The sequence below is a fragment of the Oncorhynchus clarkii genome, unplaced genomic scaffold, assembly GCF_045791955.1.
Source record: "Oncorhynchus clarkii lewisi isolate Uvic-CL-2024 unplaced genomic scaffold, UVic_Ocla_1.0 unplaced_contig_10417_pilon_pilon, whole genome shotgun sequence".
In the NCBI taxonomy this organism is placed as follows: Eukaryota; Metazoa; Chordata; class Actinopteri; order Salmoniformes; family Salmonidae; genus Oncorhynchus; species Oncorhynchus clarkii.
In genome coordinates this window covers 138,188-165,000 of record NW_027257929.1, presented here as the reverse complement: position 1 = coordinate 165,000, position 26,813 = coordinate 138,188, and the positions used below count along the sequence as shown (strand labels likewise).

The 26,813-nt window shown below is 47.6% G+C and overlaps 1 protein-coding gene across 1 annotated transcript in view; it reads right to left on the bottom strand.

Moving 5' to 3' along the window:
* LOC139393684 (glutamate receptor-interacting protein 1-like) overlaps positions 1-26,813 on the bottom strand; it is a gene marked incomplete at its 3' end in the record, with an annotated part of 523,241 nt that overhangs the window by 456,999 nt on the left and 39,429 nt on the right. The gene's annotated exons all lie outside the window — the stretch shown is intronic.

Here is a 26,813-nt window from a genome sequence, read left to right as displayed (position 1 = left end):
GGTCACAGAGCCAGGTGGTTTGTAGTTGGTCAGGGGGAGAGGGACAGGGCGGGTCACAGAGCCAGGTGGTTTGTGGTTGGTCAGGGGGAGATGGAGAGGGCGGGTCACAGAGCCAGGTGGTTTGTGGTTGGTCAGAGGGCTCAGGTAACACCTGGTTCATTGGTGGATTATGGATCCCTCCTCCTGGGTCTCATAGCAACACTGGAACACTTCCAACCAGTAGAAGTGTTGTATCAAGTCTGTGTGCTGATGCTGATAGCTGCCTCAAGCTAAAGTCACTAGACTGCCTGTCTTGATACAGAGATACTGCAGATCTACAGAGATACTGCAGGTCTATAGAGATACTGCAGGTCTACAGAGATACTGCAGGTCCACAGAGATACTGCAGGTCTATAGAGATACTGCAGGTCCACAGAGATACTGCAGGTCTATAGAGATACTGCAGGTCTACAGAGATACTGCAGGTCTATAGAGATACTGCAGGTCCACAGAGATACTGCAGGTCTATAGAGATACTGCAGGTCCACAGAGATACTGCAGGTCTATAGAGATACTGCAGGTCTACAGAGATACTGCAGGTCTATAGAGATACTGCAGGTCCACAGAGATACTGCAGGTCTATAGAGATACTGCAGGTCTACAGAGATACTGCAGGTCTATAGAGATACTGCAGGTCTACAGAGATACTGCAGGTCTATAGAGATACTGCAGGTCCACAGAGATACTGCAGGTCTATAGAGATACTGCAGGTCCACAGAGATACTGCAGGTCTACAGAGATACTGCAGGTCTACAGAGATACTGCAGGTCTATAGAGATACTGCAGGTCTATAGAGATACTGCAGGTCCACAGAGATACTGCAGGTCTATAGAGATACTGCAGGTCCACAGAGATACTGCAGGTCTATAGAGATACTGCAGGTCTACAGAGATACTGCAGGTCTATAGAGATACTGCAGGTCTATAGAGATACTGCAGGTCCACAGAGATACTGCAGGTCTATAGAGATACTGCAGGTCTACAGAGATACTGCAGGTCTATAGAGATACTGCAGGTCTACAGAGATACTGCAGGTCTATAGAGATACTGCAGGTCCACAGAGATACTGCAGGTCTATAGAGATACTGCAGGTCCACAGAGATACTGCAGGTCTACAGAGATACTGCAGGTCTACAGAGATACTGCAGGTCTATAGAGATACTGCAGGTCTATAGAGATACTGCAGGTCCACAGAGATACTGCAGGTCTATAGAGATACTGCAGGTCCACAGAGATACTGCAGGTCTATAGAGATACTGCAGGTCTACAGAGATACTGCAGGTCTATAGAGATACTGCAGGTCTATAGAAATACTGCAGGTCCACAGAGATACTGCAGGTCTACAGAGATACTGCAGGTCTACAGAGATACTGCAGGTCTGCAGAGATACTGCAGGTCTATAGAGATACTGCAGGTCTACAGAGATACTGCAGGTCTACAGAGATACTGCAGGTCTGCAGAGATACTGCAGGTCTATAGAGATACTGCAGGTCTACAGAGTTACTGCAGGTCGACAGAGATACTGCAGGTCCACAGAGATACTGCAGGTCAACAGAGATACTGCAGGTCAACAGAGATACTGCAGGTCTACAGAGATACTGCAGGTCTACAGAGATACTGCAGGTCTACAGAGATACTGCAGAGATACTGCAGGTCTACAGAGATACTGCAGGTCTGCAGAGATACTGCAGGTCTATAGAGATACTGCAGGTCTACAGAGATACTGCAGGTCTACAGAGATACTGCAGGTCTACAGAGATACTGCAGGTCTACAGAGATACTGCAGGTCTACAGAGATACTGCAGGTCGACAGAGATACTGCAGGTCTACAGAGATACTGCAGGTCTACAGAGATACTGCAGGTCGACAGAGATACTGCAGGTCTATAGAGTAATGGTTTACCAACAGAACCCGGCCAGCCAGCAGAGGAAACATCATAGCAGGAACTTAACATCGCATCGCAGGGTGAGGTCACGACCTCTGTGCTCAGCTGGCTGATCCCAGCCTCAGGCTACTGTAGAGACAGACTGGTCTAGATACACAGAGATAGTTGACAGCATGGTGGGATGATTTACTTACGGGACCAGACATCCTCCGCTCTGTAGACACGATGAGGTGATCACATTCACACCAACATCAATAAAAGAAGAGATGTGGTTGTCAATGACAACAGTAATATGCTCAGAAGCCCTCTAGAAGCTCCTCTAGAAGCCCCCCTAGAAGCCCTCTAGAAGCTCCTCTAGAAGCCCCTCTAGAAGCCCTTCTAGAAGCCCTTCTAGAAGCCCTCTAGAAGCCCCTCTAGAAGCTCTTCTAGAAGCCCCTCTAGTAGCCCTCTAGAAGCCCCTCTAGAAGCCCTCTAGAAGCCCCTCTAGAAGCCCTCTAGAAGCCCTCTAGAAGCCCCTCTAGAAGCCCCTCTAGATGCCCCTCTAGAAGCCCTCTAGAAGCCCTGTGTTGGAGCAGCGCTGAGCTATGTTGAAGGGAGCCAATCAGAAGAACGTCTCCTGGCTTTAGAAAGCACCAGAAGAGATTTGGGGGCATTACTATGACAACAGCTAGAACCAGCAGGTAACGATCCTCCCTGGCAGATCTGGATTAAACATCTTACTGTCAATGAAACATACGAGTCACACACACACACACACACACACACACACACACACACACACTTCTGTAAATGGGACTTATAACACTAAAAACAAACCTGTCAGAGCCTCGTCATAAAGATAAATTCTCCTGAAGGCCTGGTGAGAAATCCTGCCATTCTCCTTCCTCAACCTGAGAAAGCCCCAGTGAGATGACTGCTGTTGAAATCTGCTTTCAACTGGGATGCAGCACTACTTGTTGAGAGAGAGAGAGAGAGAGAGAGACAGAGAGAGACAGAGACAGAGAGAGACACAGAGACAGAGAGAGACAGAGACAGACAGACAGACAGACAGACAGACAGACAGACAGACAGACAGACAGACAGACAGAGTTGTCATGCCAAACAGAGGCTAAATAAATAAGACAACGGGGCAGAATGTTGGGAACAAAAGAGTTGTTTTAATATCACAGAGGAAGACATATTTCAGTCTTATGCTGGTGTCTCAAACCAACCCCAGGCACCATTACAAACAACATCTCACAAAGACAGAAGTAGTTTCTTTCCCATGCTGGTGTCAGGTTTATGTTTCTGATAGATTTAGAGCTCCCTCATCTACACCTGCAGCTCAACAAGAGGAAAGAGGAAGGGGAAGAGGAAGAGGAGGAAACTTCTACTACTACATAGACTAGAGGGCCCCCCTGCAGCATGTTCTCACTCTCTCTCTCCACCTCCTCCTCCTCCTCTTTCCTCTCTCTCCCTCTCCTCTCTCTCCTCATCCTCTTTCCTCTCTCTCCTCCTCCTCATCCTCTTTCCTCTCTCCCTCTCCTCTCTCTCCTCCTCCTCATCCTCTTTCCTCTCTCTCCCTCTCCCTCTCCTCCTCCTCTTTCCTCTCTCTCCTCTCCTCTCCTCCTCTTTCCTCTCTCTCCTCCTCCTTCTCTTTCCTCTCTCTCCCTCTCCTCTCTCTCCTCCTCTTCATCCTCTTTCCTCTCTATCCCTCTCCCTCTCCTCCTCCTCTTTCCTCTCTCTCCTCTCCTCTCCTCTCCTCCTCTTTCCTCTCTCTCCCTCTCCTCTCCTCCTCTTTCCTCTCTCTCCTCTCTCCTCCTCCTCATCCTCTTTCCTCTCTCTCCCTCTCCCCTCTCTCTCCTCATCCTCTTTCCTCTCTCTCCCTCTCCTCTCCTCTCCTCTCCTCTCCTCTCCTCTCCTCCTCTCCTCTTTCCTCTCTCTCCCTCTCCTCATTCTCTTCAACTGGAACCAAAAGGGTTCGACCTGGAACCAAAAGAGTTCTATGGGGACAGCCAAATCTTGTATGAGAGAGAGGCTCTACGGTGAGTCTCGGAGGAGAGAGAGGCTCTACGGTGAGTCTCGGAGGAGAGAGAGGCTCAACGGTGAGTCTTGGAGAAGAGAGAGGCTCTACGGTGAGTCTCGGAGGAGAGATAGGCTCTACGGTGAGTCTCGGAGGAGAGAGAGGCTCTACGGTGAGTCTCGGAGGAGAGAGAGGCTCAACGGTGAGTCTCGGAGGAGAGAGAGGCTCTACGGTGAGTCTTGGAGGAGAGAGAGGCTCTACGGTGAGTCTCGGAGGAGAGAGAGGCTTTACGGTGAGTCTTGGAGGAGAGACGGTGAGTCTTGGAGGAGAGAGAGGCTCTACGGTGAGTCGGAGGAGAGAGAGGCTCTACGGTGAGTCTCGGAGGAGAGAGAGGCTCCACAGTGAAGCTAGAGTCAGTGTCTGGCTAGTCATGCAGGGAGGAGGACCATGGGCCTCAAATCCACCCCCAGCAAGCAGTTAACTACCCAGTCTGTTAGGACACTCTGTTAGGACACTCTGTTAGGACACTCCTTCTCCTTCTAATACCAATATTACTGTACAAGATGGCTGCTGGTGGGGGGTTGGTCAAATATACACTATCAGAGAGAGAGAGAGACAGAGAAACAGAGAGAGAGAGACAGAGAGAGAGACAGAGAGAGAGAGAGAGAGAGAGAGAGAGCGAGAGAGTGGAATGGAAGCCTATATTGTAGGTATCCCCTGCAGCTACTGACGGCTCCTATTAGCTTCAAAGGCCTCAGAGGAGGAAAAGACCAGAGAATTTAACTAATGCTTTACAAACGCTGTTCTGTTCTCATGAGGGTACAGTCAACCTTTCACCTTCACTCTGAGGCAGTACACTACATGACCAAAGGTATGTGGGCATCTTCTCAGTTGGTCCCCCTTTGCTGCTATAACAGCCTCTACTGTTCTGGGAAGGCTTTCCACTAGATGTTGGAACATTGCTGCTATAACAGCCTCCACTCTTCTGGGAAGGCTTTCCACTAGATGTTGGAACATTGCTGCTATAACAGCCTCCACTCCTCTGGGAAGGCTTTCCACTAGATGTAAAAACATTGCTGCTATAACAGCCTCCACTCTTCTGAGAAGGCTTTCCACTAGATGTTGGAACATTGCTGCTATAACAGCCTCCACTCCTCTGGGAAGGCTTTCCACTAGATGTTGGAACATTGCTGCTATAACAGCCTCCACTCCTCTGGGAAGGCTTTCCACTAGATGTTGGAACATATCTGCTATAACAACCTCCACTCCTCTGGGAAGGCTTTCCACTAGATGTAGGAACATTGATGTGGGGACTTGTGTCCATTCAGCCTCGAGCATTAGTGAGGTCGGGCACTGATGTTGGGCGGTTAGGCCTGGCTCGCAGTCAGCGTTCCAATTCATCCTAAAGGTGTTCGATGGGGTTGAGGTCAGGGCTCTGTGCAGGCCACATTGTGAAGCGTGATTCATCACTCCAGAGAACGCGTTTCCACTGCTCCAGAGTCCAATGGCGGCGAGCTTTACACCACTCCAGCCTACACTTGGCATTGAGCACGGTGATGTTAGACTTGTGTGCGGCTGCTCGGCCATGGAAACCCATTTCACGAACAGTTGATGTGCTGACGTTGCTTCCAGAGGCAGTTTGGGAACACGGTAGTGAGTGTTGTATCCCAGGACAGCCGATTTTTACAAACTACGCACTTCAGCACTCTGCGGTCTCGTTCCTTCACGCCTGAGCCGTTGTTGCTCCTCGACGTTTCCACGTCACAATAACAGCATTTACAGTTGACCGGGGGCAGCTCTAGCAGGGAAGACATTTGAATCGTTGGAAAGGTGTCATCCTATCACGGTGCCACGTTGAAAGTCACTGAGCTCTTCAGTAAGGACATTCTACTGCCGATGTTTGTCTATGGAGATTGCATGGTTGTGTGCTAGATTGTATACACCTGTCAGTAAAGGGTGTGGCTGATATAGCCGAATCCACTAATTTGAAGGGGGTGTCCACATACTTTGTATATATATATAATAATAATAAAATAATTTTGCACGCCCAATTTTTCAGTTTTTGATTTGTTAAAAAAGTTTGAAATATCCAATAAATGTCGTTCCACTTCATGATTGTGTCCCACTTGTTGTTGATTCTTCACAAAAAAATACAGTTTTATATCTTTATGTTTGAAGCCTGAAATGTGGCAAAAGGTCGCAAAGTTCAAGGGGGCCGAATACTTTCGCAGAGGCACTCTATATAGTGTAGAAAAAGGGCTTCATTGCCAAAATCCCCAACTACCCCTTTAACAGTAGACCTGAGACAAGCATGTAGGTTTCTGCCATCTTTAGTTTAGTGTTTCAGCACGCTAGAGTAAGCAGGAAAATTACATTGTCTAATTCCCATCAGGTAAATATTAGTGTGAGAAAAGAGAAGAGCGCATACTTGCTACACGATTTAGTACCCTATTCCCTACATAGTGCACTACTTTACATATGGTATAGGGTGTCATTTGGGGAACGCGGGCCCGTGTCTAATCAGCGTTTCTGCTGTTTCTACATAAATAGCCTGTTTAATCCCACGGCTTGAGGCAGCAGTGTTCTATGTCACTTCCTGTCATCGACAATACCATCGATTTACCATTTACACAATATCTGCTTATCTCTACGCATTCGTAGAATTACCGTATTTTCTCTACATAGGGAATAGGGTGCATCCCTGCTATTCTGTTGTGGTCAATGGTAGTGCACTACATAGGGAATAGGGCTTGCACACACACACACACGCACGCACACACACACACACACGCACGCACGCACGCACGCACGCACGCACGCACGCACGCACGCACGCACGCACGCACGCACGCACACACACACACACACACACACACACACACACACACACACACACACACACACACACACACACACACACACACACACACAGACTTCCATCACAGTCCAAATTACTCAAATGCCTTGCACACATCACCCCATCTGGTCTGGAAGACACAGCATATGAATGATGATTACTGGCCCAGCAGGCTAGTTACTGAATCAACACAGAATATGAATGAAGGTTACTGGGCCAGCAGGCTAGTTACTGAATCAACACAGCATATGAATGAAGGTTACTGGGCCAGCAGGCTAGTTACTGAATCAACACAGCATATGAATGATGATCACTGGGCCAGCAGGCTAGTTACTGAATCAACACAGCATATGAATGAAGGTTACTGGGCCAGCAGGCTAGTTACTGAATCAACACAGCATATGAATGATGATCACTGGGCCAGCAGGCTAGTTACTGAATCAACACAGCATATGAATGAAGGTTACTGGGCCAGCAGGCTAGTTACTGAATCAACACAGCATATGAATGATGATTACTGGCCCAGCAGGCTAGTTACTGAATCAACACAGCATATGAATGATGATCACTGGGCCAGCAGGCTAGTTACTGAATCAGCAGGCTAGTTACTGAATCAACACAGCATATGAATGATGATCACTGGGCCAGCAGGCTAGTTACTGAATCAACACAGCATATGAATGATGATCACTGGGCCAGCAGGCTAGTTACTGGGCCAGCAGGCTAGTTACTGAATCAACACAACATATGAATGATGATCACTGGGCCAGCAGGCTAGTTACTGAATCAACACAGCATATGAATGATGATCACTGGGCCAGCAGGCTAGTTACTGAATCAGCAGGCTAGTTACTGAATCAACACAGCATATGAATGATGATCACTGGGCCAGCGGGCTAGTTACTGAATCAACACAGCATATGAATGATGATCACTGGGCCAGCAGGCTAGTTACTGGGCCAGCAGGCTAGTTACTGAATCAACACAACATATGAATGATGATCACTGGGCCAGCAGGCTAGTTACTGAATCAACACAGCATATGAACGATGATCACTGGGCCAGCAGGCTAGTTACTGGGCCAGCAGACTAGTTACTGAATCAACACAACATATGAATGATGATCATTGGGCCAGCAGGCTAGTTACTGAATCAACAGGCTAGTTACTGAATCAACACAGCATATTAATGATGATCACTGGGCCAGCAGGCTAGTTACTGAATCAGCAGGCTAGTTACTGAATCAACACAGCATATGAATGATGATCACTGGGCCAGCAGGCTAGTTACTGAATCAACACAGCATATGAATGATGATCACTGGGCCAGCAGGCTAGTTACTGGGTCAGCAGGCTAGTTACTGAATCAACACAGCATATTAATGATGATCACTGGGCCAGCAGGCTAGTTACTGGGTCAGCAGGCTAGTTACTGAATCAACACAGCATATGAATGATGATCACTGGGCCAGCAGGCTAGTTACTGAATCAACACAGCATATGAATGATGATCACTGGGTCAGCAGACTAGTTACTGAATCAACACAGCATATGAATGATGATCACTGGGTCAGCAGACTAGTTACTGAATCAACACAGCATATGAATGATGATCATTGGGCCAGCAGGCTAGTTACTGAATCAACACAGCATATGAATGATGGTCATTGGGCCAGCAGGCTAGTTACTGAATCAACACAGCATATGAATGATGATCACTGGGCCAGCAGGCTAGTTACTGAATCAACACAGCATATGAATGATGATCACTGGGCCAGCAGGCTAGTTACTGGGCCAGCAGGCTAGTTACTGAATCAACACAGCATATGAATGATGATCACTGGGCCAGCAGGCTAGTTACTGGGCCAGCAGGCTAGTTACTGAATCAACACAGCATATGAATGATGATCACTGAGCCAGCAGGCTAGTTACTGAATCAACACAGCATATGAATGATGATCACTGGGCCAGCAGGCTAGTTACTGAATCAACACAGCATATGAATGATGATCACTGGGCCAGCAGGCTAGTTACTGAATCAACACAGCATATGAATGATGGTCACTGGGCCAGCAGGCTAGTTACTGAATCAACACAGCATATTAATGATGATCACTGGGCCAGCAGGCTAGTTACTGGGCCAGCAGGTTAGTTACTGAATCAACACAGCATATGAATGATGGTCACTGGGCCAGTAGGCTAGTTACTGGGCGAGCAGGCTAGTTACTGAATCAACACAGCATATGAATGATGATCACTGGGCCAGCAGACTAGTTACTGAATCAACACAGCATATGAATGATGATCACTGGGCCAGCAGGCTAGTTACTGAATCAGCAGGCTAGTTACTGAAACAACACAGCATATGAATGATGATCACTGGGCCAGCAGGCTAGTTACTGAATCAACACGGCATTGGAATGATGATCACTGGGCCAGCAGGCTAGTTACTGAATCAACACAGCATATGAATGATGATCACTGGGCCAGCAGGATAGTTACTGAATCAACACAGCATATGAATAATGATCACTGGGCCAGCAGGCTAGTTACTGAATCAACACAGCATATGAATGATGATCACTGGGCCAGCAGGCTAGTTACTGAAACAACACAGCATATGAATGATGATCACTGGGCCAGCAGGCTAGTTACTGAATCAACACAGCATATGAATGATGATCACTGGGCCAGGAGGCTAGTTACTGAATCAACACAGCATATGAATGATGATCACTGGGCCAGCAGGCTAGTTACTGAATCAACACAGCATATGAATGATGATCACTGGGCCAGCAGGCTAGTTACTGGGCCAGCAGGCTAGTTACTGAATCAACACAGCATATGAATGATGATCACTGGGCCAGCAGGCTAGTTACTGAATCAACACAGCATATGAATGATGATCACTGGGCCAGTAGGCTAGTTACTGGGCCAGCAGGCTAGTTACTGAATCAACACAGCATATGAATGATGATCACTGGGCCAGCAGGCTAGTTACTGAATCAACACAGCATATGAATGAAGGTCACTGGGCCAGCAGACTAGTTACTGGGCCAGCAGGCTAGTTACTGAATCAACACAGCATATGAATGAAGGTTACTGGGCCAGCAGGCTAGTTACTGAATCAACACAGCATATGAATGATGATCACTGGGCCAGCAGGCTAGTTACTGAATCAACACAGCATATGAATGAAGGTTACTGGGCCAGCAGGCTAGTTACTGAATCAACACAGCATATGAATGATGATCACTGGGCCAGCAGGCTAGTTACTGAATCAACACAGCATATGAATGAAGGTTACTGGGCCAGCAGGCTAGTTACTGAATCAACACAGCATATGAATGATGATTACCGGCCCAGCAGGCTAGTTACTGAATCAACACAGCATATGAATGATGATCACTGGGCCAGCAGGCTAGTTACTGAATCAGCAGGCTAGTTACTGAATCAACACAGCATATGAATGATGATCACTGGGCCAGCAGGCTAGTTACTGAATCAACACAGCATATGAATGATGATCACTGGGCCAGCAGGCTAGTTACTGGGCCAGCAGGCTAGTTACTGAATCAACACAACATATGAATGATGATCACTGGGCCAGCAGGCTAGTTACTGAATCAACACAGCATATGAATGATGATCACTGGGCCAGCAGGCTAGTTACTGAATCAGCAGGCTAGTTACTGAATCAACACAGCATATGAATGATGATCACTGGGCCAGCGGGCTAGTTACTGAATCAACACAGCATATGAATGATGATCACTGGGCCAGCAGGCTAGTTACTGGGCCAGCAGGCTAGTTACTGAATCAACACAACATATGAATGATGATCACTGGGCCAGCAGGCTAGTTACTGAATCAACACAGCATATGAACGATGATCACTGGGCCAGCAGGCTAGTTACTGGGCCAGCAGACTAGTTACTGAATCAACACAACATATGAATGATGATCATTGGGCCAGCAGGCTAGTTACTGAATCAACAGGCTAGTTACTGAATCAACACAGCATATTAATGATGATCACTGGGCCAGCAGGCTAGTTACTGAATCAGCAGGCTAGTTACTGAATCAACACAGCATATGAATGATGATCACTGGGCCAGCAGGCTAGTTACTGAATCAACACAGCATATGAATGATGATCACTGGGCCAGCAGGCTAGTTACTGGGTCAGCAGGCTAGTTACTGAATCAACACAGCATATTAATGATGATCACTGGGCCAGCAGGCTAGTTACTGGGTCAGCAGGCTAGTTACTGAATCAACACAGCATATGAATGATGATCACTGGGCCAGCAGGCTAGTTACTGAATCAACACAGCATATGAATGATGATCACTGGGTCAGCAGACTAGTTACTGAATCAACACAGCATATGAATGATGATCACTGGGTCAGCAGACTAGTTACTGAATCAACACAGCATATGAATGATGATCATTGGGCCAGCAGGCTAGTTACTGAATCAACACAGCATATGAATGATGGTCATTGGGCCAGCAGGCTAGTTACTGAATCAACACAGCATATGAATGATGATCACTGGGCCAGCAGGCTAGTTACTGAATCAACACAGCATATGAATGATGATCACTGGGCCAGCAGGCTAGTTACTGGGCCAGCAGGCTAGTTACTGAATCAACACAGCATATGAATGATGATCACTGGGCCAGCAGGCTAGTTACTGGGCCAGCAGGCTAGTTACTGAATCAACACAGCATATGAATGATGATCACTGAGCCAGCAGGCTAGTTACTGAATCAACACAGCATATGAATGATGATCACTGGGCCAGCAGGCTAGTTACTGAATCAACACAGCATATGAATGATGATCACTGGGCCAGCAGGCTAGTTACTGAATCAACACAGCATATGAATGATGGTCACTGGGCCAGCAGGCTAGTTACTGAATCAACACAGCATATTAATGATGATCACTGGGCCAGCAGGCTAGTTACTGGGCCAGCAGGTTAGTTACTGAATCAACACAGCATATGAATGATGGTCACTGGGCCAGTAGGCTAGTTACTGGGCGAGCAGGCTAGTTACTGAATCAACACAGCATATGAATGATGATCACTGGGCCAGCAGACTAGTTACTGAATCAACACAGCATATGAATGATGATCACTGGGCCAGCAGGCTAGTTACTGAATCAGCAGGCTAGTTACTGAAACAACACAGCATATGAATGATGATCACTGGGCCAGCAGGCTAGTTACTGAATCAACACGGCATTGGAATGATGATCACTGGGCCAGCAGGCTAGTTACTGAATCAACACAGCATATGAATGATGATCACTGGGCCAGCAGGATAGTTACTGAATCAACACAGCATATGAATAATGATCACTGGGCCAGCAGGCTAGTTACTGAATCAACACAGCATATGAATGATGATCACTGGGCCAGCAGGCTAGTTACTGAAACAACACAGCATATGAATGATGATCACTGGGCCAGCAGGCTAGTTACTGAATCAACACAGCATATGAATGATGATCACTGGGCCAGGAGGCTAGTTACTGAATCAACACAGCATATGAATGATGATCACTGGGCCAGCAGGCTAGTTACTGAATCAACACAGCATATGAATGATGATCACTGGGCCAGCAGGCTAGTTACTGGGCCAGCAGGCTAGTTACTGAATCAACACAGCATATGAATGATGATCACTGGGCCAGCAGGCTAGTTACTGAATCAACACAGCATATGAATGATGATCACTGGGCCAGTAGGCTAGTTACTGGGCCAGCAGGCTAGTTACTGAATCAACACAGCATATGAATGATGATCACTGGGCCAGCAGGCTAGTTACTGAATCAACACAGCATATGAATGAAGGTCACTGGGCCAGCAGACTAGTTACTGGGCCAGAAGGCTAGTTACTGAATCAACACAGCATATGAATGATGGTCACTGGGCCAGCAGACTAGTTACTGAATCAACACAGCATATGAATGATGATCACTGGGCCAGCAGGCTAGTTACTGAATCAACACAGCATATGAATGATGATCACTGGGCCAGCAGGCTAGTTACTGGGCCAGCAGGCTAGTTACTGAATCAACACAGCATATGAATGATGATCACTGGGCCAGCAGGCTAGTTACTGAATCAACACAGCATATGAATGATGGTCACTGGGCCAGCAGGCTAGTTACTGGGCCAGCAGGCTAGTTACTGAATCAACACAGCATATGAATGATGATCACTGGGCCAGCAGGCTAGTTACTGAATCAACACAGCATATGAATGATGGTCACTGGGCCAGCAGGCTAGTAACTGAATCAGCAGACATCAAAATTACTACACTTGATTTATTTATTTAATCTTTATTTAACTAGGCAAGTCAGTTAATGAACAAATACTTATTTACAATGACGTTCTACCCCGGCCAAACCCGGACCACCAATTGTGCGCCGCCCTATGGGACTCCCGATCACGGCCGATTGTGATACAGCCCGGGATCGAACCAGTGTCTGCAGTGACGCCTCCAGCACTGAGATGCAGTGTTTTAGACTGTTGTGATACAGCCCGGGATCGAACCAGTGTCTGCAGTGACACTTCTAGCACTGAAATGCAGTGTTTTAGACCGCTGTGATACAGCCCGGGATCGAACCAGGGTCTGTAGTGACGCCTCTAGCACTGAGATGCAGTGTTTTAGACCGCTGTGATACAGCCCGGGATCGAACCAGGGTCTGTAGTGACGCCTCTAGCACTGAGATGCCGTGTTTTAGACCGCTGTGATACAGCCCGGGATCGAACCAGGGTCTGTAGTGACGCCTCTAGCACTGAGATGCAGTGTTTTAGACCGCTGTGATACAGCCCGGGATCGAACCAGGGTCTGTAGTGACGCCTCTAGCACTGAGATGCAGTGATACAGCCCGGGATCGAACCAGGGTCTGTAGTGACGCCTCTAGCACTGAGATGCAGTGTTTTAGACCGCTACGCCCCCAGTGATTACGTTAAGCATCAAGAATAATAAATGGCATGAATTAGACTCAACACCTCAACACCAATCCTAATCCAACCAACCAGGATTAGAGAAATAGCCTGGCTTTGAGTCTCAACACCTCAACACCTCAACATCAACCCTAATCCAACCAACCAGGATTAGAGAAATAGCCTGGCTTTGATTCTTGCAAGGTTGTGAAGACGAGACAGAGGAACAGGAGCAGAAGTCACCAAACTAAAAAAAAGACTGTGACTCGTCCCCCCTTCCACTCTTCTTCTTCGCCTCACACTAGTCCCCTTGTGTGTAATCAGCATCAGGATGTTGAACCAACAGCGGGTTCACATTGTGGAACTGTAAAAACAGCCTGATAGCCTGATGGGAGTCAGACGGGAGTCAGAGAATCAGAAGTACCAGTAGAAACAGCCTGATGGGAGTCAGAAGTACCAGTAGAAACAGCCTGATGGGAGTCAGAAGTACCAGTAAAAACAGCCTGATGGGAGTCAGAGGTACCAGTAGAAACAGCCTGATGGGAGTCAGAGGTACCAGTAGAAACAGCCTGATGGGAGTCAGAGGTACCAGTAGAAACAGCCTGATGGAAGTCAGAGGTACCAGTAGAAACAGCCTGATGGGAGTCAGAGGTACCAGTAGAAACAGCCTGATGGGAGTCAGAGGTACCAGTAGAAACAGCCTGATGGGAGTCAGAAGTACCAGTAAAAACAGCCTAATGGGAGTCAGACGTAACAGTAGAAACAGCCTGATGGGAGTCAGAGGGGAGTCAGAGATACCAGTAGAAACAGCCTAATGGGAGTCAGAGGTACCAGCCTGATGGGAGTCAGAGGTACCAGTAGAAACAGCCTGATGGGAGTCAGATGTACCAGTAGAAACAGCCTGATGGGAGTCAGAGGGGAGTCAGAGATACCAGTAGAAACAGCCTAATGGGAGTCAGAGGTACCAGTAGAAACAACCTGATGGAAGTCAGAGGTACCAGTAGAAACAACCTGATGGGAGTCAGAGGTACCAGTAGAAACAGCCTGATGGGGGTCAGAGGTACCAGTAGAAACAGCCTGATGGGAGTCAGAGGTACCAGTAGAAACAGCCTGATGGAAGTCAGAGGTACCAGTAGAAACAGCCTGATGGAAGTCAGAGGTACCAGTAGAAACAGCCTGATGGGAGTCAGAGGTACCAGTAGAAACAGCCTGATGGGAGTCAGAGGTACCAGTAGAAACAGCCTGATGGGAGTCAGAGGTACCAGTAGAAACAGCCTGATGGAAGTCAGAGGTACCAGTAGAAACAGCCTGATGGGAGTCAGAGGTACCAGTAGAAACAGCCTGATGGGAGTCAGAGGTACCAGTAGAAACAGCCTGATGGTAGTCAGAGGTACCAGTAGAAACAGCCTGATGGGAGTCAGAGGTACCAGCGGAATCCACAAGAGCATCATCACTCCCACTCGAGGGAGATGAAAAAACACAACACTTTTGCCTGCATGCCAAATTGCACCCTATTCCCTAGGTAGTGCTCTACGTCCTGAGCAGCGCCTATAGGTTGTGGTGTAACCTAGTGAACGATAGAGAACAGGGAGCCATGTGGGAAGCAGACAGACTTTATTTACGGAGCACCAGTTCATTTCCACTTGGCCCTTTTACAAGTTCTCTGTTTTAGTGTTTATCAATGTGTGAGGAGAGACAAGAGCAGAGCAGCGTTTACCTCCTAATAAATAATCAGACAGAGAGAGAGAGAGAGAGAGAGAGAGAGAGAGAGACCATTGAGCAGTGAGGAGGGCCGTATTTACTGTGAGACACCACACACACACACACACACACACTCAAACACAAACTCCTCATGCAGCCCCCCCCCCCCCCCCCCCATTTAACAAGCTAGTGCAAACAGACAGGCTGTGCAGCAGGGAAATGTGTCCTAGAGAGATAATGCATTAAGCAGTGAAAATGCATGCATAGGCACACACACACACACACACACACGCAGAGGAAGTCACACACACAAGTACGGACATGTACGCACACTTCAAACACAACACACAAACACACACAGAAAGTCACACACACACACACACACACAGAGGAATTCATATTTACAGACAGCACAAATGTGTGTGCCTCAATAATCCTAGAGATGAAGATGAGTAGAGGGGGGGGAGAAGGAGAGAGAGATAGAGAGAGAGAGGGAGAGAGAGAGAGAGGGAGAGGAAGCACACTGCCAGAGGTCAGCTGCATACAGATGGAGCTCCTTAGCTTTGGTCAGAGACACAGTCTGAGTCCCAAATGGTACCCTACCATTATATATGTAGGGAATAGGGTTCCATTATATATGTAGGAAATAGGGTGCCATTATATAGGTAGGGAATAGGGTTCCATTATATATGTAGGGAATATGGTTCCATTATTTATGTAGGGAATAGGGTTCCATTATATATGTAGGGAATAGGGTGCCATTATATATGTAGGGAATAGGGTGCCATTATATATGTAGGGAATAGGGTTCCATTATATATGTAGGGAATAGGGTGCCATTATATATGTAGGGAATAGGGTGCCATTATATATGTAGGGAATAGGGTGCCATTATATATGTAGGGAATAGGGTGCCATTATATAGGTAGGGAATAGGGTGCCATTATATATGTAGGGAATAGGGTGCCATTATATATGTAGGGAATAGGGTGCCATTATATATGTAGGGAATAGGGTGCCATTATATATGTAGGGAATAGGGTGCCATTATATATGTAGGGAATAGGGTGTTATTATATATGTAGGGAATAGGGTGCCATTATATATGTAGGGAATAGGGTGTTATTATATATGTAGGGAATAGGGTGCCATTATATATGTAAATATGGTTCCATTATATATGTAGGGAATAGGGTGTTATTATATATGTAGGGAATAGGGTGCCATTATATATGTAGGGAATAGGGTGCCATTATATATGTAGGGATAGGGTGCCATTATATATGTAGGGAATAGGGTGCCATTATATATGTAGGGAATAGGGTTCCATTATATATGTAGGGAATAGGGTGCCATTATATATGTAGGGAATAGGGTGCCATTATATATGTAGGGAATAGGGTGTCATTATATATGTAGGGAATAGGGTGCCATTATATATGTAGGGAATAGGGTGCCATTATATATGTAGGGAATAGGGTGCCATTATATATGTAGGGAATAGGGTTCCATTATATATGTAGGGAATAGGGTGCCATTATATATGTAGGGAATAGGGTGTTATTATATATGTAGGGAATAGGGTGCCATTATATATGTAGGGAATAGGGTGCCATTATATATGTAGGGAATAGGGTGCCATTATATATGTAGGGAATAGGGTGCCATTATATATGTAGGGAATAGGGTGTTATTATATATGTAGGGAATAGGGTGCCATTATATATGTAGGGAATAGGGTGCCATTATATATGTAGGGAATAGGGTGCCATTATATATGTAGGGAATAGGGTGCCATTATATATGTAGGGAATAGGGTGCCATTATATATGTAGGGAATAGGGTGTTATTATATATGTAGGGAATAGGGTGCCATTATATATGTAAATATGGTTCCATTATATATGTAGGGAATAGGGTGTTATTATATATGTAGGGAATAGGGTGCCATTATATATGTAGGGAATAGGGTTCCATTATATTTGTAGGGAATAGGGTTCCATTATATATGTAGGGAATATGGTTCCATTATATATGTAGGGAATAGGGTGCCATTATATATGTAAATATGGTTCCATTATATATGTAGGGAATAGGATATCATTTGGAACAGAAACACAGCCTGTATCCAGTCCCACATCACTTCGGCGATGTCATCTACAAAATTGCTTCCAACACTACTCAGCAAACTGGACGCATTTTATCACAGTGCCATCCGTTTTGTCACTAAAGCACCTTATGCCACCCACCACTGCAACTTGTATGCTCTAGTCGGCTGGCCCTCGCTACATATTCGTCGCCAGACCCACTGGCTCCAGGTCATCTACAAGTCCATGCTAGGTAAAGCGCCGCCTTATCTCAGTTCACTGGTCACGATGGCAACACCCATCCGTAGCACGCGCTCCAGCAGGTGTATCTCACTGATCATCCCTAAAGCCAACACCTCATTCGGCCGCCTTTCGTTCCAGTTCTCTGCTGCCTGTGACTGGAACGAATTGCAAAATCGCTGAAGTTGGAGACTTTTATCTCCCTCACCAACTTCAAACATCTGCTATCTGAGCAGCTAACCGATCGCTGCAGCTGTACATAGTCTATTGGTAAATAGCCCACCCATTTTTACCTACCTCATCCCCATACTGTTTTTATTTATTTACTTTTCTGCTCTTTTGCACACCAATATCTCTACCTGTACATTACCATCTGATCATTTATCACTCCAGTGTTATTAACCTGCAAAATTGTAATTATTCGCCTACCTCCTCATGCCTTTTGCACACAATGTACATAGACTCCCCCTTTTTTTTCTACTGTGTTATTGACTTGTTAATTGTTTACTCCATGTGTAACTCTGTGTTGTCTGTTCACACTGCTATGCTTTATATTGGACCAGGTCGCAGTTGCAAATGAGAACTTGTTCTCAACTAGCCTACCTGGTTAAATAAAGGTGAAATAAATCAAATAAAACAGAAACACAGCCTGTATCCAGTCCCACATCACAGAAACACAGCCTGTATCCAGTCCCACATCACAGAAACACAGCCTGTATCCAGTCCCACATCACAGAAACACAGCCTGTATCCAGTCCCACATCACAGAAACACAGCCTGTATCCAGTCCCACATCACAGAAACACAGCCTGTATCCAGTCCCACATCACAGAAACACAGCCTGTATCCAGTCCCACATCACAGAAACACAGCCTGTATCCAGTCCCACATCACAGAAACACAGCCTGTATCCAGTCCCACATCACAGAAACACAGCCTGTATCCAGTCCCACATCACAGAAACACAGCCTGTATCCAGTCCCACATCACAGAAACACAGCCTGTATCCAGTCCCACATCACAGAAACACAGCCTGTATCCAGTCCCACATCACAGAAACACAGCCTGTATCCAGTCCCACATCAAAGAAACACAGCCTGTATCCAGTCCCACATCACAGAAACACAGCCTGTATCCAGTCCCACATCAAAGAAACACAGCCTGTATCCAGTCCCACATCACAGAAACACAGCCTGTATCCAGCCCAACATCACAGAAACACAGCCTGTATCCAGTCCCACATCACAGAAACACAGCCTGTATCCAGCCCCACAGAAACACAGCCTGTATCCAGTCCCACATCACAGAAACACAGCCTGTATCCAGCCCCACAGAAACACAGCCTGTATCCAGCCCCACATCACAGAAACACAGCCTGTATCCAGCCCCACAGAAACACAGCCAGTATCCAGCCCCACAGAAACACAGCCTGTATCCAGCCCAGCATCACAGAAACACAGCCTGTATCCAGCCCAGCATCACAGAAACACAGCCTGTATCCAGTCCCACATCACAGAAACACAGCCTGTATCCAGTCCCACATCACAGAAACACAGCCTGTATCCAGTCCCACATCACAGAAACACAGCCTGTATCCAGTCCCACATCACAGAAACACAGCCTGTATCCAGTCCCACATCACAGAAACACAGCCTGTATCCAGTCCCACATCAAAGAAACACAGCCTGTATCCAGTCCCACATCAAAGAAACACAGCCTGTATCCAGTCCCACATCATAGAAACACAGCCTGTATCCAGTCCCACAGAAACACAGCCTGTATCCAGTCCCACATGACAGAAACACAGCCTGTATCCAGCCCAACATCACAGAAACACAGCCTGTATCCAGTCCCACATCACAGAAACACAGCCTGTATCCAGCCCCACAGAAACACAGCCTGTATCCAGCCCCACATCACAGAAACACAGCCTGTATCCAGTCCCACATCACAGAAACACAGCCTGTATCCAGTCCCACATCACAGAAACACAGCCTGTATCCAGTCCCACATCACAGAAACACAGCCTGTATCCAGTCCCACATCAAAGAAACACAGCCTGTATCCAGTCCCACATCAAAGAAACACAGCCTGTATCCAGTCCCACATCATAGAAACACAGCCTGTATCCAGTCCCACAGAAACACAGACTGTATCCAGTCCCACATGACAGAAACACAGCCTGTATCCAGCCCAACATCACAGAAACACAGCCTGTATCCAGTCCCACATCACAGAAACACAGCCTGTATCCAGCCCCACAGAAACACAGCCTGTATCCAGCCCCACATCACAAAAACACAGCCTGTATCCAGCCCCACAGAAACACAGCCTGTATCCAGCCCCACATCACAGAAACACAGCCTGTATCCAGCCCCACAGAAACACAGCCTGTATCCAGCCCCACAGAAACACAGCCTGTATCCAGCCCAGCATCACAGAAACACAGCCTGTATCCAGCCCCACATCACAAAAACACAGCCTGTATCCAGCCCCACAGAAACACAGCCTGTATCCAGCCCCACATCACAGAAACACAGCCTGTATCCAGCCCCACAGAAACACAGCCTGTATCCAGCCCCACAGAAACACAGCCTGTATCCAGCCCAGCATCACAGAAACACAGCCTGTATCCAGCCCAGCATCACAGAAACACAGCCTGTATCGAGTCCCACATCACAGAAACACAGCCTGTATCCAGTCCCACATCACAGAAACACAGCCTGTATCCAGTCCCACATCACAGAAACACAGCCTGTATCCAGCCCCACAGAAACACAGCCTGTATCCAGCCCCACAGAAACACAGCCTGTATCCAGCCCCACAGAAACACAGCCTGTATCCATCCCCACATCACAGAAACACAGCCTGTATCCAGTCCCACATCACAGAAACACAGCCTGTATCCAGCCCCACAGAAAAATAGCCTGTACCCAGCCCCACATCACAGAAACACAGCCTGTATCCAGTCCCACATCACAGAAACACAGCCTGTATCCAGCCCCACATCACAGAAACACAGCCTGTATCCAGTCCCACATCACAGAAACACAGCCTGTATCCAGTCCAGCCTTATGCTGTCCAGACAGTCACTCTCTCTGATGTCCAGCATTATGAATCAACAACAGCTGCATGTGGAGCAGGAAGATACAGCTCATTAATGGCCTCGTGTACCATTACACAGTCATCTCAATTAACCCAAAGCCTGGAGGTGGAGGAGGCCATGGCGTGATGTATCAGAACAAGCTACTCTGAATGTATGCAGCTCATTGCTTTTCTCCGGAGACACTGAGCCCTGCAGCGATGGAGCAACGGGGACAGAGTCATGGCGGGAGCACACACACACACACACACACACACACACACACACACACACACACACACACACACATAGCAACTGGGGCTCACTGAGCTGGCAGGGCTAATGTGTTCACCACCTCATCATCATCACCAGCTACCACTGCTAATGTGGCTAGAACGCTAACGGACTAGCTCAATTCTCCATGGACTCTCACTCTACTGCCTTAGCCAGTCGCTAACTGAGTCACAAGCTAGCATGGCTAATGTGGTGAAAGCAAATCCCCACAACCCACCACTGTACTTGCGAGTCGCTAACAGGGTAGCTCCATTCTCCATGGACTCTCACTGTATCGTCTTAGCGAGTCGCTAACAGGGTAGCTCAATTCTCCATGGACTCTCACTGTATTGTCTTAGCGAGTCGCTAACAGGGTAGATGAATTCTCCATGGACTCTCACTGTATCGTCTTAGCGAGTCGCTAACAGGGTAGATAAATTCTGGGCTACATCTGGGGTCTGATACTTATAGTAGGATACATCTGTGATCTGATACTTATAGTAGGATACATCTGGGGTCTGATACTTATAGTAGGATACATCTGGTAACTGCTGAAACCAGGGCCGGATTCCAGAGCGGGAACGCAGGGCATGTACCCCGACCACCAGAGGGAACCATAATTTGAGGGAGGGGCCTGGGGGTGGGGCTCCCCCAGATAGCATATGATACCAAAACGTGTAGAATTGCAGGAAATTAGACAAAACTGTAAAATGTTGGCTAAACCTCATAACAAAATAAGTAGAATAACATTATAAAACAGCAAATTGTTCTCTCTGCACCATGGCAAAATGTGTTGAAATGCAGTAAGTTAGCGGATTTATCCCCCCTTCCCAAAAAATATCCCCCAAAAAGGAGGGGGTCGGGGGGTAGAGGTCTTCACGAATCCAGCTGTACCCGAGACCCGACCCGGGACGAGAGTGGGTTCAGATCCACAATGTCACGTGTCTGGGCCGGCTCTGATAGTCACAGGCCTGTGTTATTCATTTTGAAAGGACTTGTCCGGAAGGGCCCGTGCAGATCCAAACGCGACTGCTGCAGTAGAGAGACGTCATCATTCATGCTGCTGCTCTGTAGCTTGTTGTTGTTGTTGGCCAATCAGAAACCATCAATGCGGCAATAGGCTAATAGATTGGCTACGACGACCGAGAGTCAACAGGCAGGCTGCTACTTAATAACCTGAATGGAGTCCTTGTTATTTGTAACTGTAGGATGAGAAAGCACAGGCACTGCTGCTTCAGTTAACCTAGCTAGCTAACGTTCTCCAGGTTTGATGAAGCCTCAAATAGCCTAGCTAGCTAACGTTCTCCAGGTTTGATGAAGCCTCAATTAGCCTAGCTAGCTAACGTTCTCCAGGTTTGATGAAGCCTCAATTAGCCTAGCTAGCTAACGTTCTCCAGGTTTGATGAAGCCTCAATTAGCCTAGCTAGCTAACGTTCTCCAGGTTTGATGAAGCCTCAATTAGCCTAGCTAGCTAACGTTCTCCAGGTTTGATGAAGCCTCAATTAGCCTAGCTAGCTAACGTTCTCCAGGTTTGATGAAGCCTCAATTAGCCTAGCTAGCTAACGTTCTCCAGGTTTGATGAAGCCTCAATTAGCCTAGCTAGCTAACGTTCTCCAGGTTTGATGAAGCCTCAATTAGCCTAGCTAGCTAACGTTCTCCAGGTTTGATGAAGCCTCAATTAGCCTAGCTAGCTAACGTTCTCCAGGTTTGATGAAGCCTCAATTAGCCTAGCTAGCTAACGTTCTCCAGGTTTGATGCAGTCTACTAAATCAGCTTGGTTGGTTGCTGTCTCTCGTCTCTCATCTCTCCCTCCCTCCTCCCTGCTCCCTCCTCCCTCCTCCCTGCTCCGTCCTCCCTCCTCCCTCCTCCCTCCTCCTTGCTCCCTTCTCCCTGCTCCCTCCTCCCCATGTCACTCACTAGAGCAGCACCTCTCTCCCTTCCTCCTCCCTCTCTCCCTCCTCCCTCCTCCCCATGTCACTAGAGCGTAATCTCTCTCCCTCCCTGCTCTCTCCTCCCCATGTCACTAGAGCGTCACCTCTCTCCCTCCCTCCTCCCTCCTCCCTCCTCTTCATGTCACTAGAGCGTCACCTCTCTCCCTCCCTCCTCTCTCCCTCCCTCCTCCCTCCTCCCCATGTCACTAGAGCGTCACCTCTTTCCCTCCCTCCTCCCTCCTCCCCATGTCACTAGAGCGTCACCTCTCTCCCTCCCTCCTCTCTCCCTCCTCCCTCCTCCCCATGTCACTAGAGCGTCACCTCTCTCCCTCCCTCCTCCCTCCTCCCCATGTCACTAGAGCGTCACCTCTCTCCCTCCCTCCTCTCTCCCTCCTCCCTCCTCCCCATGTCACTAGAGCGTCACCTCTCTCCCTCCCTCCTCCCTCCTCCCCATGTCACTAGAGCGTCACCTCTCTCCCTCCCTCCTCTCTCCCTCCTCCCTCCACCCCATGTCACTAGAGCGTCACCTCTCTCCCTCCCTCCTCCCTCCTCCCCATGTCACTAGAGCGTCACCTCGCTCTCTCCCTCCTCTCACCATCGCTTTATCAGCTCTGGTTACTAAAGTATCTTTTAAAAAATGACTTTTCTGCTGCTTCCCTCACTCATATCAGACTGGGTCTGGATCCAACCAGGTCTATACGGAACAGGTCTAGTTGTCCTTGGGTCTGATCAGACCGGGTCTGGATCCAACCAGGTCGGAACAGGTCCAACTTTTTAGTCGAGTGCCCCCCGACACCAAATCGGGTAGTCCAGCCCTGGCTAAAGCCTGAAGAGCCAAAGTTAGTCAGACTAAGAAAACTAGTCTTTTGAATCCTACCTTCAATTCAAACAAAAACCAAACTACAACCGTGTGACATGGAACAAAATCTGGATTTACTCCAGTGTCTTTTGCTGAAAAAGATTTCAATCTAACTCTCTCTCTGTCTCTCTCTCTCTCTCTCCCCCCTCTCTGTCTCTCTCTCTCTCTCTCTCTCTCTCTCTCTCTCTCTCTCTCTCTCTCCCCCCCTCTCTGTCTCTCTGTCTCTCTCTCTCTCTCTCTCTCTCTCTCTCTCTCTCTCTCTCTCTCTCTCTCTCTCTCTCTCTCTCTCTCTCTCCCCCCTCTCTGTCTCTCTCTCTCTCTCTGTCTCTCTCTCTCTCTCTCTCTCTCCCCCCCTCTCTGTCTCTCTCTCTCCCTCTCTCTCTCTCTCTCTGTCTCTCTCTCTGAAAACCCTATCCGTCAGACTGTGTCTATGTGACCTGTGTTTGTTCCTCCTAAAAGACAGATACACCCTGAAGGTTACAGACTGTCCCCTCACATCAATGTCTCCACCACCACCTAGAAAACACAACGGACACCCTTCCTGCTGAGACACAGCCACAGCCCACCTCTAATAACCACTGTCCCCTCACATCAATGTCTCCACCACCACCTAGAAAACACAACGGACACCCTTCCTGCTGAAACACATCCACAGCCCACCTCTAACAACCACCTAGAAAACACAACGGACACCCTACCTGCTGAGACACATCCACAGCCCACCTCTAACAACCACCTAGAAAACACAACGGACACCGTTCCTGCTGAAACACAGACACAGCCCACCTCTAACAACCAGTCTAATGTAGGCACTATGGGTATCAATTACACCATGTCAACGTCCTATCTGTCAATGGAAAAATACTGTGTGGATAGTATAGAGATATACTGCTGTGGGTCTCACCTACAGTACTCTGTGTGGATAGTATAGAGATATACTGTTGTGGGTCTCACCTACAGTACTCTGTGTGGATAGTATAGATATACTGCTGTGGGTCTCACCTACAGTACTCTGTGTGGATAGTATAGAGATATACTGCTGTGGGTCTCACCTACAGTACTCTGTGTGGATAGTATAGAGATATACTGCTGTGGGTCTCACCTACAGTACTCTGTGTGGATAGTATAGAGATATACTGTTGTGGGTCTCACCTACAGTACTCTGTGTGGATAGTATAGAGATATACTGCTGTGGGTCTCACCTACAGTACTCTGTGTGGATAGTATCAAATCAAATCAAATCAAATCAAATTTTATTTGTCACATACACATGGTTAGCAGATGTTAATGCGAGTGTAGCGAAATGCTTGTGCTTCTAGTTCCGACAATGCAGTAATAACAAGTAATCTAACTAACAATTCCAAAACTACTGTCTTGTACACAGTGTAAGGGGATAAAGAATATGTACATAAGGATATATGAATGAGTGATGGTGCAGAGCAGCATAGGCAAGATACAGTAGATGGTATCGGGTACAGTATGTACAAATGAGATGAGTATGTAAACAAAGTGGCATAGTATAGTATAAAGTGGCTAGTGATACATGTATTACATAAGGATACCGTCGATGATATAGAGTACAGTATATACGTATGCGTATGAGATGAATAATGTAGGGTAAGTAACATTTATATAAGGTAGCATTGTTTAAAGTGGCTAGTGATATATTTACATCATTTCCCATCAATTCCCATTATTAAAGTGGCTGGAGTTGAGTCAGTGTCAGTGTGTTGGCAGCAGCCACTCAGTGTTAGTGGTGGCTGTTTAACAGTCTGATGGCCTTGAGATAGAAGCTGTTTTTCAGTCTCTCGGTCCCAGCTTTGATGCACCTGTACTGACCTCGCCTTCTGGATGATAGCGGGGTGAACAGGCAGTGGCTCGGGTGGTTGATGTCCTTGATGATCTTTATGGCCTTCCTGTGACATCGGGTGGTGTAGGTGTCCTGGAGGGCAGGTAGTTTGCCCCCGGTGATGCGTTGTGCAGACCTCACTACCCTCTGGAGAGCCTTACGGTTGAGGGCGGTGCAGTTGCCATACCAGGCGGTATACAGCCCGCCAGGATGCTCTCGATTGTGCATCTGTAGAAGTTTGTGAGTGCTTTTGGTGACAAGCCGAATTTCTTCAGCCTCCTGAGGTTGAAGAGGCGCTGCTGCGCCTTCTTCACGATGCTGTCTGTGTGAGTGGACCAATTCAGTTTGTCTGTGATGTGTATGCCGAGGAACTTAAAACTTGCTACCCTCTCCACTACTGTTCCATCGATGTGGATAGGGGGGTGTTCCCTCTGCTGTTTCCTGAAGTCCACAATCATCTCCTTAGTTTTGTTGACGTTGAGTGTGAGGTTGTTTTCCTGACACCACACTCCGAGGGCCCTCACCTCCTCCCTGTAGGCCGTCTCATCGTTGTTGGTAATCAAGCCTACCACTGTTGTGTCGTCCGCAAACTTGATGATTGAGTTGGAGGCGTGCGTGGCCACGCAGTCGTGGGTGAACAGGGAGTACAGGAGAGGGCTCAGAACGCAACCTTGTGGGGCCCCAGTGTTGAGGATCAGCGGGGAGGAGATGTTGTTGCCTACCCTCACCACCTGGGGGCGGCCCGTCAGGAAGTCCAGTACCCAGTTGCACAGGGCGGGGTCGAGACCCAGGGTCTCGAGCTTGATGACGAGCTTGGAGGGTACTATGGTGTTGAATGCCGAGTTGTAGTCGATGAACAGCATTCTCACATAGGTATTCCTCTTGTCCAGATGGGTTAGGGCAGTGTGCAGTGTGGTTGAGATTGCATCGTCTGTGGACCTATTTGGGCGGTAAGCAAATTGGAGTGGGTCTAGGGTGTCAGGTAGGGTGGAGGTGATATGGTCCTTGACTAGTCTCTCAAAGCACTTCATGATGACGGATGT